Here is an 8,952-nt window from a genome sequence, read left to right on the forward strand (position 1 = left end):
CCTAGTGGGTTTGAAACTGATGAAACAATTGCAAAAAACTTAGGGAATGCAGAGGATGTGAGGAAGGATGCTTTTTATTTGAATGTGAATTTTGCGAGGAAAGACCATTACTAAGGATAATTTCTCCAAGAAGTACAAGAATCTCATATTGGATTCAAATTTGATCTCAAAGCATCTTTATGGGGAAGCTTGTTGCATGACTAGGGCTAGAAATCTTGGAGATGCAACTCCCAACATTTTTGTCTTTAAATTTTCACCTTTGAATATATCGAAGATAGGCGGAGATATTAGATTTTCATGAGGAAGGTTAGGTAGCATGATGATCTCACAACATCAAATATGATAATTCATCATGAATAAATTTATCCTTAGTTCACATCTACATTTGTTAGAAGAAAAGGTCGTGGATTAACATTGTTCTAGAGATATTGTTGATTTCAATGCATTCTTCTAGAGGGAATTTTATGGAAAGGGTGCTTTCTTCCTAGACAATATCAGTAAAGAAATATTCAACTATGTTGATATTCGAATAAATCTCTGAAAAAAGATGCTAGAGTGTTTTCCTTTTGAAGATGATGAATGCATTAGTAAATCAAACACAGGAGTTGCAGCTTAGCTGAGGATTTTCTGAAGGATGGTATTCATGGCTAGTGTTGTTTACATATGCAAAGGTTTTTATATGCACATACTAGGAAAATAACATACATAACTGTTGCCACCCTTACAGTTTAGTTTTTAGTGTATCTGAAGACTCTGGTGTTATCTATTGAGAGGTCAATAGCCTAAAATTTGAGGTAGCTTCAAAATCCCCTGTGAAAGCTTCAACGGTACATACAAATGAAATGACTAGTGAGGTGGTAACAACAACCAGTATTGTGCTTGATGTATGGAGCATATATAATTATTGTGTAGCTAAATACTTCATAATTACCTTCATATTTTACCATCTTAATAACAAGTTCAAGGCTTTTAGATCGGATGTAAACAAATTGGTATATAGTTGGTCATCAAAGTGTCTAAATCTTTGTAGCAATTCCAACCCTTAAAACCCACATGCATGGTTCAAACTTCACATGCATAACATGTTGAGAATATGAAGAGGGGAATATGGACGTAAGTTATGGATCTTATTTCTGATTAGGAGCTATAGTGAGCTCAAACTTGGATGTTGATTCAACTTAATTTGAACCCCAAGTGGAAGATCAAAATGAAGGTGCTTGGGATATAAGGTGTGGTTTTTGAAGGGTGAACATCCATATCACTTACTTTGGAAGCCAACATGTATGAGTAGAAACCAGGGTTGATTTTTGTTGGAAGTAGACAAATATGTATATATCTATGTGGAGCAGTTTGTGATGGTTGGCCTTGTTCAATGAGCCTTCTTAGTGGCTTGGACGTGAATTGTTTGAGGCCTCATCCTAGATTGCAAATCAACAAACTTGTGAGAATTTTTAATACTTTGGTTGGGTTGTTTAATTGCTTGTCCACATTGGGAAGGATGTGAGCCTTTGGAGCAATAGATGATCCTCATGTCAGGTTTGGAGATACGTGTCACCCTTATACATCGTTCATGAAGCCAATATGAAAGGGATTTGAGGACTGAGGATGTATCTTAGAGGAGCGCTATACTTCATTGAATTATTGAAATATGGAATTGTTTTGGAATTGTTTTTATGAGGTTTCATCCACTTTTAAAGCAATATTCACTGGTTCATATGAAGGAGATCCACCATTTGGAGATATTGGAAGTTGAGCTTTTTCTTGCACATTTGATGAAGGAAACTAGCCCGTTCGAGAGCCTTTGGATGTTGGATGTGGCTTGGGAATGTCTCTCTTGGGTGATGTTGTGGAGGTATGGGGCTTGTGTGCTCAGTTGGAAAGAAAAAGAAAGATTTTATTGGAGAATAAAACATTGTTGCAGGGCCTTTGAATGCTAGATACTATGAAGGGGAGAGTTGGTGAAGTGATAGTGAAGTGAGTTGGATAGCACATGTCTATGTTTGGGACTTTGAGCTAAGGTATTGGTTTGTGTGGTAACACAAGTGATTTAATACTTTAATGCTTTCATAGATTACAAGCCAAAGGAGATTTCAACCCTAATTATAAGATCAAGAGGGCCCACAATTACAAGTTATTCATTTATTTTATCAATAAATTTGTGAAGCCATCTTCATTTCTCTTCCCATAGTTCCCACCTTAATACAAGGCATTGTGATTGATACATGAAAATCCTTGCCACCATTGGAAACCTCCATCATTATAATGCAATGAGAACTCTCAACATTTTGGGAAGGATCTTAGCCAATTGCAATAAATATAGCAGAGACAATATTGGATGTGTGAGCATTAAAGGCTCCCATGGCACCAACTATTGCAGATCCAATTAAGTTCTTGAGCATGTTCAACTTATAAAAAACAGGAACAATTTTATTCAAAACCTTGCTAACAATTGCCTTGGTGATGAGAGCATCACACACCACTAATTTTCCATGCCCTTCAATATAATTCATAGTTGTCAGTTTCTTGTCTACATTGAATTTCCAGAAACACTAATAATGCCCATTTCATGAAACTCATTCTAAAGGAAATAAAAAAAATTATGCACACCCTTGGACACCATATTCATCCCCATAGCATCCCCAAGTAAAGAAATAAAACCTCATGTATAGGATCCTCCCTACAATTGAACATTGTATGCCTTTTAGCCCAAAAAATCTGCTTGTCCTATTGAATATTGTAGATACATTCTCATGCTTATTGATATCTTCAATATAAAACCTGAGATCTGTAACTCTCTTTAGGATTCATTGTCATATAAATACCCTCATCATTGGCATATTTTTTTTTATTTGGTCTAATAACTCAAAAAGAAAGAGCTTGGCTCCACAATTTCTCTACAACATCAATAGAACAAACCAAAATAACATGATTGGTACATTTTTATAGCCTTGGAAATTTCATTGAAATGATATAAATCAAACAACTTTCTGCCCATGAGACCACTGGAATCTTTCAACCTTCCCAAATTTGTATCAAGTTGCAACAAAACTTACCAAATCTTATAGGGCATCTCTATCCTAAAGAGAGAATGTTCTAGGAGTGTAATGTGTAATCCCATATTTTTTTTCTATTCATAGTTTTGCCATAGGTTGACTCATTCTCATGACGAATTGTTTTCCATTGGTTGACATCAATTACTGTTTTTGTATATTAGAGAGCAATGTTTGATTTAGATAAGAACAATTAGATGGAAAGTAATATCTCATTGAAAGCATCTGAAGCATAGATTGCATCCTTTTTGTAAGTACAATCCATGTTCATCGTAGAACCAGCAAAAGTGGGGCTTTGAAATCTAATTTATGTTTGCTTTGAGGATTTTTTTCTTCTTCTTTCTCAATATTCGTAACATTAAATGACAAGTGTTTGCATTTTTCAACTAAAATAGGGATATGGACTTTCATTCTTGGCAGTATAAATTTTATTTATCAGTGTCAAGGAAATGACTAGTCTCATTTAAAATATAGTTTTGTTTATTTCTATGTTATTTTTCTGCTCAAGGTCAGTACTAATGAAATTTTAGAATGATGTGAAATTCAAGAAGTTTCCATTGCATATGATCCTCAAACACTAGCACCAAGGAAGTTTGTAACTATCAAGTACTCTTATGGTGCAACTGAAGAGAAGGTAAATATACATGTTTATGTCCATCACTATCTTCTGTTATTTTCCCTAGTAAATGTTGTGTGAATTGCACACAAACTTGAGATCTTCCAGTGTACATTCCCTCTCGTATGGGCCATGAAATAAAATCTACCCTTGTTAGATGTGGAGTTTATTAATGTAAATTTTGATGGCATGCAAGCTTAGACCATCATCATCATGTATTTTGTTTACATGAATTTGCTCTAGCACAACGTTTCCAACAATCTAATAATAGGTAAGTTAAATAAGAAGTTGAGAGTATAGGGGATTGACCCCTCGTATTTCAGTGTAGAAGGAATTGTCTAATTCCATGAAGGAAAAAATGCAAGTTGAATACCTAGCTTAGGGGGGAGCTAGAATAAACCTCTCCATTCTAATTGCTTTCTCAACATCATCATTTTTGTCATTGTGCTAGCAGTTTTGGCATTGTTCTTTAGAGGCAATTTATTTTCACAGGAATTTCATTTTCCTCCAAGGGATCAAATAATGAAACCACATAAAGTTAAGAGATTCATTTTATGAGTTGGTTATGGTATTATTCATTATAGACAAGGAATACGTCAATTGTAAGAGAAAATTGTGTTGTTTTAGACCAATTTTGGCATTTTTGAGCACTCTATTTCTAGCAAAGTCAAAAGCATGGTTGGAATGGTTCATATTTGTGAGAATTTTTCATCTAGAAGAAAAAGAGAAATTTATAGATAGGATTCATGATTTTGACCATTCTTTTCATTATGAGGAGCACTTTTCGATGTCAAAGAATTGAGATTTGATTCTTATTTTCCATAGAACCTTCAATTTCATTTTATTTTTAATTTTAAGAAATGAATGGTGAAACATTATGTTGAAATTTATTTCCTTTATACTAACAACAAGTACAAGGTATAATGGAACAAACTATCCTTTTTAAAAATTAGCTAAGGATAGAAACCTATGCCCTAAAAATGGCTTTTTTTAAAGCATACCTCAATGAGCATTTTCAATAAAATACAATATTGTATCTTCATCAAGAAGGTTAATTGTCACTAATTTTTGCATAAACTAATTGAAATATTTTTGAGCGAATGTGTTTTGAGTGAAACATTTCACTGACCTTTAGGTCAAAAGAGTAGTAGAGTAGAGGGCAGGTTGCAAATGAAGGAGAATATATCTAATATTGAAAATTGGATTGTTCCTTGACCTCTCTACTACTTCCACTCATCTTTATGAGTGAAAATGTAGTCTTGTTTCCTACTTCCTTTGAACTTGTGTTGAAGCTATTCCCATGCAATCAAAGTCAATAGTATGCTCCACTGTTGGCTAACTTGAAATTTAGAAGAATACATTTTCTTCTTTTGATAGCAATGTAGACATCGAAAATATGGTACTGGTCACTGCAACCATTATTATCCTTGTATCTTCCAAATATTTAGTGCAATCCATTGTTAAGAATGTGCAATGGTTAGTAATATTAAGTATTAGATTCATCTTCCTTTATTAAATGCCAAGGTTATTGAGTTGGGGAGGTATTATTGTGAAGTTAATTTTTTTTTTAATTTCCATATCTAATATGTAATAGAAGTTTCAATAAAGTTAGGTTGTAGCAACATCTATTATGCAATATTAGGTTCTCTATTGAAAATTGCAGAGAAATCAAATTCATTCTGCCATGTACCCTTGAAGTGCAAGGCATTTCCCAAGACCAACCAGGTAGATTTTTCCATAGAATTAACTAGAAGTAGTTCCTCTATTTTCCTGTTTGTTGCATCTGCATCCCATTTATTCACTTCCATTCTAACTTATTTCACCATTTGTGCCATTATTTTGACAATATCATGTTACATGTAGATTCATTTCACAGTTACTGTGTCTCTCTTGTTGTTCCATCCCATCAAGCCCTTGAAATTTGGTCTTGGAAAGAAGGAATTGTTTACAAGGACACCTCACCAATGTTTTGTTGTTCACATTTGTTTTATAAATAAATTTTGAACACTAAACTAGAGAATATGTGCATACTCTACTTTTAGTTTTCCTTCTTAATAAATGTTTTGTTTTGGCATTGATTTCGTAAAATTTCCTAACCTTTTGTGGATCTTCCAGGCTCTAATTAAGAAGAATTATGGTCGAGATGCAACAAATTATGGAGATGAAGGAGCCTTTTCCCCAAACATTGAGGTGCTTCATTGAATTAAGAGTGAATATTAAACTATGACATTTTTTTCTTCTGTAATTCTTATTGCATTAAAGAATTATTGAAGATTTCCAATGAGAAAGAATGCTATATTGGCAAGGTTGTCATTCTTTTTAAGTTTTATTATTTTCCTTTGTGTACTTTTTGTTAGCTATAAAATTGAGATTATTTACTTGGTTACTTACTCATAAAATATTATTTCAATTTCCAGGTTGTTATTGGCATCGATGTAACTGCTTCTGAGTTCTACACTTAGAAGGATCAAAAGTACGATTTGAAATTTAAGGAGGAGGTGACTCTTTATTTTGCATTATCGATGCTAATGCAATGCATTTATGTGCTCTCTATAATTAACAAGTGTACTGACATGTGGATTTTTTTAACATAAAAAAACCAATTTCAATGCATGAAGAAGGAACATGATCATTATCACTTGAGTTTTACACCCTTGTTTCCCTTGTAAACGAGAGATAAACAAAAGAGGCCTTAATTAGAAGGGAACCCATTAGATAAATTATGATATTTATTTTGATATAATTGTATTATTACCTTGGAATTAGATCATTGCAGAATAATAGTGGTAGCAAGAAGATATCAGGATCTGAGCTAATCAATATTTACGAATCATTTATTGAGAATCATCCAATTGTATCTATAAATGACCCATTTGATCAAGATGATTGGGCTCACTATGAAAATTTTACAAACACAATTAGGGAAAAGGTCCAAACTGTTGGGGATTATCTATTGGTGACAAATCCAAAGGTATGTGCTTGTCTTTTGACACCTACTTTCAATTTAATCATTGAGGGTTTTCATTGCCCTAGGTTGTACTTCATCGTCATCTTATTTTTTCTACTTTTGTTTCAATTGTCATTGATATATGCACATGTACTAGTGTAGCGTGTTGGAAAGGTGATCAAGGAAAAATCTTGTAATGCTCTTTCACTAAAGGTAAATAGAGTGATCTTTAATTTTGTATGTTTGCTATTGATGTGACATATGATTTTTAATATTTTTTTGCAACCTGTTGTACGTGAACCAAATTCGTTATGTTACTAAAATTACTGAAGTAGTAAAGATCTGCAGACATGTTGGATGGGGAGTGATGACAAGACATTGTAGGTATTGATTTAATGTTGTTTTTACAAGTCTCTTTTTTTTGCTCATTTTTGCAATTTTACATCATATGTGATACTGATGTGTATTTTTTAATGTTTCTCTCAATGTGTGTATGCAGTGGCGAAATGGAAGACACATTTATTGCAAATCTGGTAGTGGGCTTGGCCATGGTAATTTTCATTTTTCAGTACTTGGTTTCTTTAAAGTGTGTAGAGAGATTAGTGAGTTCAAGTTGCGTCGAATGTGAAACCTTAGCGTGTATGGAGTCGAGAATTTAATCCTTGTTCTGTTATATACTTCAGGATTGAAGGTTTCTGATTATCATGAAGCAATTAAGGTATAAATTCACTTCTAATCTATAAGGGTTGTGTGTCTACATCATCAGGGACAAATCAAGACAAGTGTGCCTTTCAGGTCCGAGTGACTTGCCAAATATAATAAGTTGCATTTTTAATCTAGTCTTCTAATTTTTCTGGAATCATTTATTTGTTTTTCCTTTTGTTTACAATCTTGATTATCACCTTTGTAGCTCTTACGAATTGAGGAGGAACTGGGGCTGACAATAGTGTACGCGGGAGTAACTTTTCACAAGCCTATAGATCCATACTAAAGACAAAGGTTTTGGCATGTTCAAGAAATTTGTTGATGTTTAGGATGTGGGGAAATCAATAAGATGTTTTTTCATTTTCGAGAATACTTCTATCCATTTTTTTTAAAGAGTCTCGATTGCAGTGGATCTAAAAGTAATAAAAGTTATGTGTACGTACCAACAATAAAGTCCAAATACCCTTTTCTTCTTGGATTCCTCAATTAGTTAAATTATATTTTTTAAAAGTTGAAGGCTACCATCCAAAAAGTAAGTGCGAGGTGACCCTTGCAGATCTAAGAGAATTTCCAAATATAATTAGGTTATTTTATAATCTGGTCTTCTGATTCCTAAATCAGTTATTTGTTCTACCTTTTATTTATAATATTTATTGTCACCTTTGCATCTCTTACGAATTGAGGAGGAACTGGGGTCAACAACAGTGTATGCAGGTGCAATTTTCTGCAAGCTTGTAGAGCCATACTAAAGAAAAATGTTTTGGCATGTTCAAGAATTTTTTTGATGTTTAGGATGTGGGGAAATCAATAAGATGTTTTTCCATTTTTTATATTGTTTCTCTCTGTTTTATTTGGAGAGAGCGTCGATTGCAATGGAGCTAGAAGTAGTAAAGGCTATGTGTACGTACCTACAATAAAGTTGAAATACCCTTTTCTTCTTGGATTCCTCGATTATTCAAATTATATTTTAAAAACGCTGAAGATTACCATTCAGTAGCACTTGGCACTTACTTTCGACCAAATCATAAGCATGTTTTGTTTATCTCTTGTAAATAAGAGATAAAAAAAATAGGCCTTAATTAGAAGGAAACCAATTAGAGAAATTATGTTATTTATTTGGATATAATTGTCTTCTTACGTTGGAATTGGATCACTGCATAATAATAATGGTAGCCAGAAGATATCAAGATCTGAGCTAATCAAACTTTACAAATCGTTTATTGAGGATTATCCAATTGTATCTATAGATGACCCATTTGATCAAGATTATTGGTCGAGCACTATGCACAGTTTACGACCACAAATGGGGAAAAGGTTCAAATTGTTGGGTATTATCTATTGGTGACAAATCAAAAGGTACGTGCTTATATTTTGACATTTTCTTTTAGTTTAATCATTAAGATTTTTCATTTCCACGGACTATTATTCATTGTCATCTTCTTTTTTCTAATTTTGTTTCAATTATCATTGATATATGCACATGTACTAGTGCAGTGTGTTCGAAAGACAACCAATGCAATGCTCTTTTACTAAAGGTAAATAGATTGATCCTTAATTTTGTATATTTGTTGTTGATGTGACATATGATTTCTAATTATTTTTTTCAACCTGTTGTAGGTGAACCAAATTGGTTA

At 33.2% G+C, this 8,952-nt stretch overlaps 1 pseudogene; it reads left to right on the top strand.

Annotated features, from left to right (window-relative positions):
- LOC149262393 (enolase 2-like) overlaps positions 1–7,604 on the top strand; it is a 95,934-nt pseudogene extending 88,330 nt beyond the window's left edge.
- The last annotated feature ends 1,348 nt before the right edge of the window (positions 7,605–8,952 follow it).

This window comes from Pinus tabuliformis, chromosome 6 (assembly GCF_031772625.1).
Source record: "Pinus tabuliformis cultivar Carrire ecotype Pingquan chromosome 6, CPIR1, whole genome shotgun sequence".
NCBI classification, from domain to species: domain Eukaryota; kingdom Viridiplantae; phylum Streptophyta; class Pinopsida; order Pinales; family Pinaceae; genus Pinus; species Pinus tabuliformis.